The 14,790-nt window shown below is 43.1% G+C and overlaps 1 protein-coding gene across 8 annotated transcripts in view; it reads left to right on the top strand.

Moving 5' to 3' along the window:
• Positions 1 to 14,790, top strand: part of LOC128339987 (uncharacterized) — a 130,536-nt gene that overhangs the window by 33,256 nt on the left and 82,490 nt on the right. The window lies entirely within an intron of this gene.

The raw sequence follows: 14,790 nt of genomic DNA, 5'->3' as shown, positions 1-14,790 counted from the left end.
TCTATATACAACTATATATGTTGTATATACAACATATATACAACGATATATGTAATATAATAATAATATAATACAACTATATATGTTGTATATGTCAATATACAACACTGTAACAGAGCAGAGAAAAGCATATGCTTCTGCTCCCAGATAGCACCTCTGCTCATGTGACCGATGAGTGAGCAAAGGGGAGGTGTAACAAGTGAGGTCATGTCCCAATGGACCATTGTTCCTCCTGAGTTCCATTGTGACATTTCTCTGAGTGGCTTTTAATCTATGTTGAGCCTTTGAAATTACTTCTGATTTTCTAGATATGTTTTCAGTGGCTCTTGGACAACCGGTTCCATAATCAGAGTGGCACCTAGGGAATTTTGGAGCATAGACCTAAAGGTTTTTGAAGGCTCCTCTCTCACACACAAACACTATTTCACACACATTTTTAACGTGACCACACCACCTGGGACAGACAAAAAGGATTTGGGGACCCCCAAGGGGACTGGATGCCCTGGACTTCAGTCCGGAAGTCCAGGGGTGAGAGCGCCTCTGTCCATAGCCATGATAACCAAAATACTTTAGACTTATGACTAGAGAAAAAGAATGAGAAGGAATCAGAAAACCCTCTTTCTTTATTTTTGGAGGCAGCTTTGTTCTCCTGCCCAGATTGTCCAATTATTAAAAGTCACTCCTCAGTGCTAACTGCAGGGCCGGTGTTACCATCAGGCCAACTAGGGAGCTGCTTAGGGCGCAGAACTCAGAGGGGCGCAGAATGCAGACCTCAGAGGGGTCGCAAATAGTCTGGCACCGGCCCTGGCTAACTGGCCTACCCACAATTCTAAGTTGGCATTTCAAAGTAGTGCTAATGGACTGACAAGGCCACAACACCTATTTGCATGGCATTGCTTTGTTTTGCCTTCCCTCTGGGTCATATGATTAGTGCTGCTTATAGCAGATTCAAGCTATATGCAGCATTGTGCAACCCTCTTTTGAATGTAACATGGTAATAGCTTTCCTTTTCCACCGAGAGTTGAGAATTAACTTGAGCACAAAAAAGTTTACATAGCAAAATAATTGAGAAAATGGCTCCCTGTCTACAATCTAAAAATAAACACAACTGAAACACCATCAACAGCAATGTGAGAAATGTTACTTTCCAAGCCTTTACACCCCCAGATTCCTCCAAGAAGGGTTTTCACTGCTACCACTGGCAGTTCCAGGCAGGCTGGATGCCTGAAATAAAAGTACTTGAGCCCCCAACTCACACAAGCAAGTTCAATTGTGCTGCTGCTGCTGCTACTACTTATATACCACTTTTCAACACAAGTTCTCAAAGCAGTTTACACAGAATTTTTTTAAAAAATTAAGATGGTTTCCTGTCCCCAAAGGGCTCATAATTTAAACAGGAAAATAAGGTAGACACCAGCATGCTAATATGGGTTGTGGGCAACCCCCTACATTCCAGAAACTTTCAGTAGCATGATCTAAAGTGGAGTGGCCCCTTCAGAATGCAGTTTGTTCAGTACTAAAGATGTTATTCACTTCACCCCTCAACTAATTTTTAATTAAGATATATGGCATAGAGTTTGTGTTGGAGGAAATGACTTACAATGAAATGAACCTATGTCTAGGTTCTGGCTACATGTTGGTCAGTGAGAGACCTATAGAAACATGGTGCTGAGCGAGCAAGCTAGAAGCATTCTGTGGAGAAGGAGGAAGTCACTCCCAGGAAGTTTCTGAGTACATTCAATCAACTGAGGGGCCATAGCGGCAGAGATCATCAGGAAAGAGTAGGAGACCCTGACTGACTATCTCTACTCCCAATGCCCTAGTTGTCATTAGGGTTACTGGTGCAAAAGGTTGATGCCATGCAGAGCTGAATCTCCAACAGATTGCCAGTTATTGACAGGAGACTTATAGGTTTATAATTTTAAGGATCTAGTTTAGAACCTTTTTAGCCTACTTTCCAGTAGGCTTATGACATCACCCGGCATTCTGTGTCTGTGTGTGTGTGTTTGTCCATCCGTGTGTTCCCGCCCCCCATCAACTTCGCAACACCTGGACCAATATGAACCAGATTGGGTAGAGTTGTAGGGACACATAGGAACACCTCAACAGCATAGTCTGAGATGATGTCATCCCCCCCAATCAAAGATGGAGGACACGTAAACCTTTAGGCGCATGTGAGCTAACTTGTGAACCGCCTAACCGCTTTGAACCAAATTTGCTACAGCTGTTGAAACACAGGGATTTCCAAATGGCATGCCAAATGGCATCCCCCTGCTCACTTGGCAAAGAGGCACATTTTAACGTGGTGATTCTCTTTATTTAGCAGGGGGAAAGTAACTGGCCCTATTCACCCCAGCACAGTACCTCCAGTGACTGTTGCTGGTGTCTATCTTGTGTTGCTTTTTAGATTGTGAGCCCTTTGGGGACAGGGTTCCATCTTATTTGTTTGTTATTTCTCCGTGCAAACCTCCCTGAGCCATTTTTGGAAGAAATCGGATGAATGAATGAATGAAAGAATGAATGATGTCATCCACTCCAATTCGGGTTTGGTATTGGAGTCGCCTAGGCCTGTGGTGCTGGGCGACTTCAATGTTCATTTCGGGATCAATTTGGCCGGGGCGGCACAGGAGTTCATAGCGGCCATGACGACTATGGGCCTATCTCAGGTGGTCTCGAGACCGACACACATTGCAGGTCACACGCTTGATTTGGTCTTTCACTCTGATCAGGGTGGTGTTCTGTGGGTGGGGACTCCTGTGATTTCCCCATTGTCATGGATGGAACCTATTAGGATGGTCCGCCCGAGAAGGTTATTGGATCCCATAGGATTTCAAGAAGCCTTGGAGGGAATCAGTGTTGGCTCTGCCGGTGATCCTGTTGATGTCCTAGTGGAGAACTGGAACAGCAAACTCACCGGGGCAGTAGACATGATAGCTCCTAAGCATCCTCTCCGACCCGCTTCAAAACTGGCCCCTTGGTATACGAAAGAACTACAGGGGCTGAAGCAGCGATGTAGACAACTAGAGCGCAGGTGGAGAAAGAGTCGGCTTGAATCTGACAGATTGCAACATAGAACTCATGTGATAGAACTGCTCAGGTGATATGTGCGGCAAGGAAGCGATTCATTTCTACCTGTATTGTATCCGCAAGTTCATGTCCAGCGGAGTTGTTCATGGTTGTGAGAGGACTAGTATGTGCCGCTCCTCCCTTGAATCGGAATCTGAAACCATCGATTACCCGCTGTGATGTGTTTAATGAATTCTTAGTGGAAAGAATCTCTCGTATTCAGGCCGACTTGGATTTTGTCTCCACACTTACTTCAGTATCTGCTGTGGAGGTATCCAGCGACTCCTCTTACGTGGTTAGGTTGGATCAGTTCCAGTTTGTGACTCCTGAGGATGTGGACAAACTGATTGGAACGGTGCGGCCCACCACCTGTCCTCTTGACCCTTGCCCAACATGGCTTATACTATCAGGCAGGGGGGTTGTTGTAGAAGACCTGGTAGAGATCATAAATGCATCTCTGAGGGAAGGTAAGATGCCTCCTAGTCTTAAGGAGGCAATTATTAGACCGCTTCTGAAGAAGCCTAGCTTGGATCCCTCAGAGCTGAGTAACTACAGGCCTGTCTCCAACCTTCCGTGGCTGGGCAAGGTGACTGAGAGGGTGCTGGCCTCCCAGCTCCAGGTGGTCTTGGAGGAAACTGATTATCTAGACCCATTTCAAACTGGCTTCCAGGCTGGCTATGGGTTGGAGACTGCCTTGGTCGGCCTGATGGATGATCTCCAATTGGGAATGGACAGAGGAAGTGTGACTCTTTTGGTCCTTTTGGACTTCTCGGAGGCTTTCGATACTATCGACCATAGTATCCTTCTGGAGCGTCTGAGGGGGTTGGGGGTGGGAGGCACTGCTCTGCAGTGGTTCCATTCCTACCTCTCGGGCAGGTTCCAGATGGTATCTCTTGGAGACTGTTGTTTCTCAAAATCTGAACTTCGGTACGGTGTCCCTCAGGGCTCCGTATTGTCTCTGATGTTGTTTAACATCTACATGAAACCGCTGGGAGAGATCATCAGGAGATTTGGTTCAGGGTGCTATCAGTATGCTGATGACACCCAATTTTTTTCTCCATGTCGGCATCATCAGGAGAGGGCATAACCTCCCTAAATGCCTGCCTGGAGGCAGTAATGGGCTGGATGAAGGATAACAAACTGAGACTGAATCCAGATAAGACGGAGGTACTCATTGTGCAGGGAGAGACGATTTTGAGAGACGATTTTGAGAGACTCGAGAGACGATTTTGATCTGCCTGTTCTGGATGGGTTCACACTTCCCTAGAAGAAACAAGTACGCAGTCTAGGGGTGCTTCTGGATCCAAGTCTCTCCTCGGTGTCCCAGGTTGAGGCAGTGGCCAGAAGTGCCTTCTATCAGCTTTGGTTGATATGCCAGCTGCGTCCATTTCTGTGGACGCAGCTGGCATATTGAGATAGACGACCTCAAAACAGTAGTACATCTGCTGGTAACCTCCAGACTGGATTACTGCAATGCGCTCTATGTGGGGCTGCCCTTGTACGTAATCCGGAAACTACAGTTGGTCCAGAATGTGGCAGCCAGGCTGGTCTCTGGGTCATCTAGGAGAGAACATATTACTCCCGTGTTGAACGAGTTACACTGCCTGCCGATATGTTTCCGGGCAAAATTCAAGGTGTTGGTCATAACCTATAAATCCCTAAACAGCTTGGGCCCTGGGTAAGAGAACGTCTTCATCATGAACCCCACTGCCTGTTGAGATCATCAGGAGAGGTCCGTCTGCATTTGCCACCGGCTCGTCTGGTGGCTACTCAGGGACGGGCCTTCTCCGTTGCTGCCCTGAGGCTTTGGAATACACTCCCTGGTGAAATAAGAGCCTCCCCATCTCTGACAACTTTTAAAAAGTCTTTAAAGATGCATCTCTTCACCAGACTTTTAACTGATATTGTTTTGATTGTTTTAATGTTTTTAGAATATTGTTTTAAAATTTTAAATTGTGTTTTAAATTTCTGGCTTTTAATTTTTGATTTTAATTAATGTTTTACTTTTTAATCTTGCTGTAAACTGCCCAGAGATGTAGGTTTTGGGCAGTATAAAATATTCATCATTATCATCATCATCCCCCAGTGAGGCACTACCTTGGCGTGGTTGTGGGGCTTGTTTGCTCTGATGAAGGTGAGAGCTATGCCAGAGGTCCAACCATACTGGACTGGTCTCACCAGAGGAGCCAAAGAGTGCCTCTCCCATCAACAATATGGTGATACATAACTTTAATAAATCTATACTGGATTGGTCGTCGCCTGGGTCAACAAGGACTGTGCCAGATGCTATAGTCCCTGGACATCTGGTGGCAAGTGGGCAACAGGACTCAGGATCTTCAGTTGAGCAACCAGGGCTGGAGACAGCAAAGTTACTGGAAGAAACGTCGCTTAACCGGAAAAAAAAAATACGAAAAATGCCAACAAGGAAATAATGATCTGCTATTACAAGTATAGTCCAACTAGAAGAGGTTATTTTAAAAGAATGTACCAAATTTGGAAAGAGAAGCATCCAGACACAGAAATAACAGAACAAAGGCTAGCAGACCAGAGAAGATTCATAATTAGAAATAAAGTATTCACAGGAGTTGAGCTGGAAGAACTGCAAAGAGCAACACAGGCTAAAGATATGGAAGAAGAATTATCACCAATTGAAAAAGTTGCTCAGGCGCAGGTGGAGGAGGTGTTGGAAATCGAGGATGCCACTGTTGCTGAACTGTTTCAAAATCAAAAACAGGAAACCTCCCCTTTGCCTTCACCTCAAAAATCCGAATGCCGTTTAACAGAAAAGCAACAAGAACTAAAGCAAAAAATAACTGAGCACATGAACCAAACAACCACCAGGGTTCGACTTCCAGCTCTAAAAACAGTTGCCAAAAAACAACTTGCTCAGGCATTAAAAGATGTCAATGCTGCACTTGCAGAAATAACAACCAAGAATTTGCAAGAAACAAACCAACTAATGTACAGTGCAGCAACAATAACAACACAAGAGCTCGGATATAAGATCAGTGGACCTGTCAAAAAAGAAAGCAGTAGATCACCTCAATGGAAGATTAGATTAGAAAATAAAATCACCAGGCTTAGATCAGATGCTAGTAAATTGAAAGATATGAAAGACAAGAAGCTGAAGAATGAAAACACCAAACAGTATCTGATCCAAAAATACCACCTAGATTCAAGGAAAATTAGAGAAGTCCTGGAAATAATGAAGCAGCAAATAACAGCAGTGTCAAAGAAGATTAGCAGATATGAAGCCAGAATTACACAACACAGGCAGAATCTCCAATTCCAGTTGAATCAGAGACGTTTCTACCAAAGCATAGAAGGAGAAACTGCAAGAAACCTAGAAACACCAAATAAAGAAGAAACAGTGCAATTCTGGCGGAAATTATGGGACAATCCAATAGATTATAATAAAAAAGCAGGCTGGATGAAAGAGGTCAAAAATGTAATCAACAAATGCAAGATCTAATAATAACACCAGAATTAATAAGTGAAAGAGCAAAGATAATTAAAAATTGGACTGCGCCAGGAGACGATGAACTGCATGGCTTTTGGCTTAAACACCTAACAAGCCTTCATAAACAACTATCAAAACAGTTCAATCACATTATGAAAGGCAGTGATATTGAACAATGACTAACAACTGGCAAAACTCATCTCATCATGAAAGACCCAGCAAAAGGTGCAGTTCCAAGTAATTATAGACCGATCACCTGCCTGCCAACCATGTTCAAATTATTAACTGGAATAATAGCAGATGAAGTGATGCAACACTTATTAACTAACAAACAGCTTCCAGTTGAACAGAAAGGAAATTGCCCGAACACCAGAGGCACAAAAGACCAGCTGCTGATTGACAAAATGATTTTAGAAAATTGCAAGAGAAGAAAAACAAATCTAAGTGTTGCATGGATTGACTACAAGAAAGCCTTCGATTCATTGCCTCACACATGGATACTAAAATGTTTAGAAAAAACTGGTGTCAGCAAAAACATTCAGATCTTTATTTTAAAAAGCAATGAGCATGTGGAGTACACAGTTAACAATCAATGGTGAGGCACTTGGACAGGTTAGCATTAGAAGAGGCATTTTCCAAGGGGACTCACTATCCCCTCTATTGTTTGTAATCACCATGACCCCACTTTCACAAATACTCAACAAAACAGGCCTCGGATACCAAACATCTAAAATATCCAGTCAAATCAACCATCTGCTGCACATGGACGATCTGAAGTTGTATGGAAAGTCCCAGTCAGAAATTGAATCACTGCTAAATACTGTCCGTATAATCAGTAGCGATATAGCAATGGAGTTTGGACTAGACAAGTGTGTTGCATTAATAATGAACAGAGGGAAAATAACAAAAAAAGAATAAAACTGCCCAATGGAAGCAACATCAAGAACTTGGAAGAGAAAGAACCTTACAAATACTTGGGCATTCTCCAGGCTGATAACATTGCACACACTGAAGTTAAAAGAAAAATTGGAAGTGAATACATCAGGAGAGTTAGAAAAATCCTCAAGTCCAAACTCAATGGCCGGAACACCATACAAGCCATAAACACCTGGGCTATACCGGTTATCAGATACACCGCAGGAATAATAGACTGGACCCAGGCAGAGCTAGAGACGCTAGATCGTAAGACCAGGAAAATCATGACCATCAGTCATACTCTGCACCCCGCAGTGATGTCGATAGGCTCTACCTCCCTCGCAGCTCAGGTGGAAGAGGAATGCTGCAAGTCCATCAAACAGTAGAGGAGGAGAAAAGAGGCCTTGAAGAATATATCAAGGACAGTGAAGAAGATGCACTTAAAATGGTCAAGAACGATAAACTATTCAACACCAATGAAACAAAGCAGGCCTACAAGAAAGAACAAGTCAAGAACTGAGCAGAAAAATGTTGAAATAAGCCCCTGCATGGTCAATATTTGCACAATATAAGTGGAAAATCAGACATCACCAAGACCTGGCAATGGCTTAAGAATGGCAACTTGAAGAAAGAAACTGAGGGTTTAATACTGGCTGCACAAGAACAGGCACTAAGAACAAATGCAATAAGAGCAAAAGTCAAAAAATCCACAACAAACAGCAAGTGCCGCCTTTGTAAAGAAGCAGATGAAACAGTGGACCACCTGATCAGCTGTTGTAAGAAGATCACACAGACTGACTACAAACAAAGGCATGACAAGGTAGCAGGGATGATACACTGGAACATCTGCAAAAAAGACAAGCTACCTGTAGCCAAGAATTGGTGGGACCATAAAATTGAAAAAGTTGAAGAAAATGAAGATGTAAAAATATTGTGGGACTTCCAACTACAAACAGACAAACATCTGCCACACAATACACCAGATATAACTGTAGTCGAGAAGAAAGAAAAACAAGTCAAAATAATTGACATAGCAATACCAGGCGATAGCAGAATAGAAGAAAAAGAAATAGAAAAAAATCACCAAATACAAAATCTACAAATTGAAATTGAAAGGCTGTGGCAGAAAAAGACCCAAATAACCCCAGTGGTAATTGGCGCCCTGGGTGCAGTTCCAAAAGACCTTGAAGAGTATCTCAACACCATAGGGGCCACAGAAATCACCATCAGCCAATTACAAAAAGCAGCTTTACTGGGAACAGCCTATATTCTGCAACGATATCTATAACAACAGCAACAACATTGACAATAAAATTCAGCCATCCTAGGTCCTTGGGAAAGACTCGATGTCTGGATAAAACAAACCAGTCAATAACACCTGTCTGACTGTGTAAATAAATAATAATTTATTATTATTATTATTATTATTATTATTATTATTATTATTATTATTCAAGATGGCAGCCACATGAACATCTGAGGAGCAAGTGGTCTAATTTTTGAACTGTCTAACCAATTTAAACCAAATTAGGTACAGTTGCAGTGAGTGACGCATAAGAAAACCTCAAGGGCATTGTTTGTGATGATGTCATCCACGCTGATCCAAGATGGCGGACGGACTAACTTTTAGGCTCAAGTGGGCTAACTTGTGAACCACTTAACCGATTTGAACCAAATTTATTACAGCTGTAGCGACACATAAGCATGTCCTAATGGTGTGGTGTGTGTGATGTCATTCACTTTAATTCAAGATGGTGGCCACATGAACATCTGAGGCACAAGTGCGCTACTTTGTGGACTGCCTAACCTATTTGAACCAAATTGGGTATGTTTGCAGTGAGTGACACACACAGACACCTTGATGGCAAAGCTTGTGATGATGTCATCCAATCCGATTTAAGATGGCAGACGCATAAACTTTTGAGGCCAAAGAGGGCTAACTTGTGGACTGCTTAACCGATTTGAACCAAATTTGCTGCAGCTGTAGGGACTCATAGGGACACCTCAATGGCATAGTTTGTGATGATGTCATCTACCCCAATCCAATGATGGTGGACGCGTGAACATCTGAGGTTCAAGTGGGCTAACTTGTGTACTGTCTAACTGATCGGAACCAAATTACGTACAGTTGTAGTGAGTGATACATAGGGACACCTCAGTGGTGTAATTTGTGACGATGCTATCCACCCTGACCCAAGATGGTGGAAGCATAAAGCTTTGAGACTCAAGTGAGCTAACTTGTGAACCGCTTAACCAATTTGAACCAAATTTGTTACAGATGTAGAGACACATAGGGTTTTCCAAGTGGTATAGAAATTGAATAAAAAAATAAATAATAAATGGTGTGGTGTGGTGTGTGATGATATCATCCACACCAATTCAAGATAGTGGCCACGTGAACTTAGGTGCAAGCGGGCTAATTTGTGGGCTGTCTAACCAAATTAAGCCAAATTAGGCACAGTTGCAGTGAGTGACACATAGAGACACCTCAACGGCTATCTGGTTGACTGGGTAGTTTGTCGTGATATCACCCAACCCGACCCAAGATGGCAGATGCAAAAACTTTTGAGGCACAAGTGCACTAACTTGAGGACTGTCTAGCCGATTTGATCCAAATTGGGAACAGTTGTAGTGAGTGACACACAGGGACACCTCAATGGTGCAGTTTGTAGTGATGACATCCACTCCAATCCAAGATAGCAGACATATGAATATTTGAGGCACAAGAGATCGAACTTGTGGACCTTGATTTGCACCAAATTTAGTCCAGATGAAGAGACAGTGAAAGGAAAGTAGGCTGATTGGTTTTTGCTAGATCAACTTGTTTATAAAGTGTTTTAAGCCAGCTTTGGGGAATACAGCCAAAAATATCAATATGGGTGAACAATGAAGTGAGAGGTTTTACTCACCAGTGAACATTAGATTTGAACAATTCAGAAGGAATTGACCTGGAGCCTTCTCAGATTTTAACCGTGCTATAAAATTGAATATCTCCGGCTCTGAGACTGGTTTCTACTCAGGCAACCCTTCAGTGGGGAACTCTGATTTAACATTCTGAATAGGGAACCGGCTGGACAGCACACTTTACCTTTAATTCTCTGGCAGAACCATTAAAAGTGGGGGGAAATGTTCCCATGTGATTTCAGGAATCGTTTGCTATGTCATAACCAGTAAGTGTTGCTGTGATCATTTGCCAACACTTTACTGTTCTTATTTATTGTGGCCATTATCAATATTTGCCAGCTGTTTTTTTCTGCTGTTTTCTTTCTTGGTTAAGAGATTCTTATAATTTTTCCTCAGCTGAACATGGGTATGTGGTAATACTTTGACACTAGAAGCTCTGTATTGCTAATATTGATCATGAACATTCCCTTCAGTTTTATACAAAGCGGCAGACCTCCCCTTAGCCCAGATTAGCGGAGCGAGTGCTCCGCTAACCCCGGAATTTTGGTCGTGTGTTGCCATGGCATGGCTCTGCACTGTGGCAAAACACAAGTAGACCCCTGGCGGAGAGCGTAATGCAGCCTCCCGGCTCAGGGGTCTCTCCAGCATGCTCTGCGCACTCGCGTGACGCCGTGTGGCCCCTGATCCCTTGCCCGCTCTGTGACAGAGCCGGCAGTTGGTTCGGCCGCCCAGGGCTACTTCCCTCATCCTCTGCGGGGAGAGCGGCTTAAGCCCGCTCTCCCCGCAGAACGCTATCTGGCGGGTCTCACTGATCGTGAGACCCGCCTCAATCTCTATCAAACTAATGATTTCCCCTTATTGAGTTGAAACATCCAATTGACTAGGTAATAGTCAAACGTTTATAGAGAACTACAATCACGGTATCGTAAGCTACTAATGCTGAGACTAATGAATCACTTTCTATGGCTTTAATGATAAAAGAGCAGGACATTTTAGTAGAGCATATTGTCAAGTTTAAATGACCACCTAAATCTCCTTGAATTGATATTTTCAAGAGCTTTAAGATAGGCTCACAATACTTTTTGTGGAAAGGGGAGACTGGCACGTTCATTCTTAATTTCAATGGTCTGCTGATGGTCACTAAAGACCTGGGTATTTATTGTTAAGCTATTGACAGTCATTTGACTTGGAGATTACCATCTCATCAATAGATCAACTTCCTGCTAGAGTGCTATAAGTATATTTGCCAGTAAGGTCTCCACAAGTGGAGCCATGTAAGTGTCTCAAGCGACTCCTCAATTTAAATTGAAATCATGTAAAACCTGCAGCATTGATAATATTGTCTTTAGAGTTTCTCAGCTTTACTCCAAAGTCCTCATCATTTCCTCCTGCTTTATTAGACTTAGAGGAATAAAAGATATAATCCGTTCAAGCATTGAAATCTCCAGCCATGACCACGTAAGCTGATGTGTGTTGAATTCCTGACTTCAATAGACATTGTTCTTGATTAGTCCAGCAGGTCCCCTTACAATTTTTTGAATTGGCAGGTTGGAGAAATATAACTAATAATCAGAGAAATATGTCTAATTTTAACAATAAAAGTTATTGCTACTGCCTAAATAAGCTAGTGTGGCATTTAAAGTAGAAGCTAGAACGTTGGCATCTCATCCACATGGTCTATGTTTCTGCTCGGCTGCAACTGCTTCTAATGTCAAACCCTGATGCCTATTTAATTCTATTCTATTTTGGGCCCAAGTTTCTTGAAATCATAATATATCAAACTGATGTATATATTCTAAGAACTCATTGAAGCTATTCTCACGAGCAGCAAAGACCAGGCGAGGGAAGCCCATCCCGGTTTTTGCTGCTCTTGAGAACCGCTGGGAGCCACACGACTCCCGGTGGTGGCGCAGCAGTGAGGCCTCTTAGGTAGCCCACCACTTCACGCAGGTTTTGGCCGCGAGTGTGCCCAAACACCGGGCTACATGATCGTGTGCCTGCTGCAGCTGCTTGCAGCCGCGGCGGACAAACTCAGGGGGGAGAGGGGCTCCCAGGAATGCACCGCGCACTTGCACAGTTATGATTGGGGCCCTGGGGGTGGGACACCATGCGGCAGTGCTTCCCTGCACCAGACCCCCGGAGCTGCTGGGCAAGGCCTGGCGAGGCACAGGTGGCCCGCAGGAGAGCCAACACCCATCTGGGAGGGCGATTTGCACGCCCAGAGACCTCACTGTGTTCCTCTGTGGGGAGGTAAGCGCTTTCAGGCTTCCTCCCCGCATAAGAAGGTAGCCCTTCTCGCCCATCGTGAGATGGGCTTCATTATCTGCTGTCTTATTAGCCCATCCAGCTAATTCCATGAAAGAAAGTAGAAATAACTGGAATATGTTTTGGATCTTAGATTGTCTACGTGTAGGTTCAGTTATTCCTAGCTGATTAACGTAGGTACTGCCATTCTTCTGAGTTTTGGGGTTTATTCTGATTTCTGAGCCTTCATTTCAGTAAGTGATTTCATAGGGTTTGAGCTCAACCTGGTTAGTTATGTTGGGGACTTTGGCTGCTATTCTTGAAGGAGCATTGATTTTAAATTAACTAATACTGAGTCAATTTCCTTTGGAGAAAAATGGCTACTGACATCGATTTACTTTATTATTCTTATCAATGGTAATTTGTGGATGTACTACTGCACGTGTTTGTGGATTTTCTGAAAAAACGGTCAAATCCTCTTCAGTTGTCTCTTCATTTCTTTTACTAACGCATTCTAAAGACACTGATCTATTTATAATAGCTTGTTGTTCAATTAAAGCAAGATGGAGAAGGATTGAAATAGTTGTTGTTCTTCAGGTTCTGGGCTTTCTATTTGCAAAGATCTATCACTTAAAACCCTTTTTGACAGAACTTGTTTCTGGACTCAGAATTGCTTCTTTACCTGGATTAATTAGTGACATTCTTTTCACGTTAGGAGGAATCTTGATAGTGTTAGTAATGCTAGGTGGTTGTTTAGCTAAATTACTTATAGAACTAGATAAAGGTTTTACAAACCTCGCCAGGCCTCGCCCCGCTGCTCCGGGGGTCTGGTGCAGGGAATCACTGACGCATGGTGTCCCACCCCCAGGGCCCCAATCACGAATGTGCAAGTGCGCGGTGCATTCCTGGGAGCCCGCCTCCCCCCTGAGTTTGTCCGCCGCGGCTGCAAGCAGGCACACTGCAAGCGAGGCACACTCGCGGCCAAAACCTGGGTGAAGTGGAGGGCTACCTAAGAGGGCTCACTGCCGCACCACCACTTGGAGTTGTGTGGCTCCCAGTGGATCTCACGAGCAGCAAAAACCGGGATGGGCTTCCCTCGCCTGGTCTTTGCTGCTCGTGAGAATAGCTTCAATGAGTTCTTGGAATATATACATCAGTTTGATATATTATGATTTCAAGAAACTTGGGCCCAAAATAGAATAGAATTAAATAGGCATCAGGGTTTGACATTAGAAGCTGTTGCAGCCGAGCAGAATCGTAGACCACATGGATGACTTGCCAGCGTTCTAGCTTCTACTTTAAATGCTACACTAGTTTATTTAGGCAGTAGCAATAACTTATATTGTTAAAATTAGACACATTTCTCTGATTATTAGTTATATCTCTCCAACCCACCAATTCAAAAAATTGTAAGGGGACCTGCTGGACTAATCAAGAACAATGTCTATTGAAGTCAGGAATTCAACACCCATCAGCTTACGTGGTCATGGCTGGAGATTTCAATGCTTGAACGGATTATATCTATTCCTCTAAGTCTAATAAAGCAGGAGGAAATGATGAGGACTTTGGAATAAAGAGTTTCTAAAGACAATATTATCAATGCTGCAGGTTTTACATGATTTCAGTTTAAATTGAGGAGTCGCTTGAGACACTTACATGGCTCCACTTGTGGAGACCTTACCGGCAAATATACTTACAGCACTCTAGCAGGAAGTTGATCTATTGATGAGATATTAATCTCTAAGTCAAACAAGTGTCAATAGCTTTACAATAAGTACCCAGGTCTTTAGTGACCATCAGCAGACCATTGGAATTAAGAATGAACGTGCCGGTCTTCCCTTTCCACAAAAAGTATTGTGAGCCTATCTTAAAGCTCTTGGAAATATCAATTCAAGGAGACTTAGGTGGTCATTTAAACTTGACAGTATGCTCTACTAAAATGTCCTGATCTTCAATTTTTTAGAAATATATATCTTTATTATTTCCACGGTTTCTTTCAAGATGATGATGATATTCCTTTCTCTTCCCCAATGGTTTTATTATTTGTTATGAATACTTTATAACAATACTTTGAGAAGCTTAACTGAATGAACAGTTTGTGATGCAAACAATTGGAAGGAAATTGTGAAGGATTAGATATACCTATAGGGGGGAGATCTCACTGTCATAGTGTGTGATAGCTCATGCTCCCAGTTGTAGGT

This window comes from Hemicordylus capensis, chromosome 1 (assembly GCF_027244095.1).
Source record: "Hemicordylus capensis ecotype Gifberg chromosome 1, rHemCap1.1.pri, whole genome shotgun sequence".
Classification (NCBI taxonomy): Eukaryota; Metazoa; Chordata; class Lepidosauria; order Squamata; family Cordylidae; genus Hemicordylus; species Hemicordylus capensis.
The sequence above is the reverse complement of the archived record's forward strand: the minus strand, read 5'-3'. Positions and strand labels throughout refer to the sequence as shown.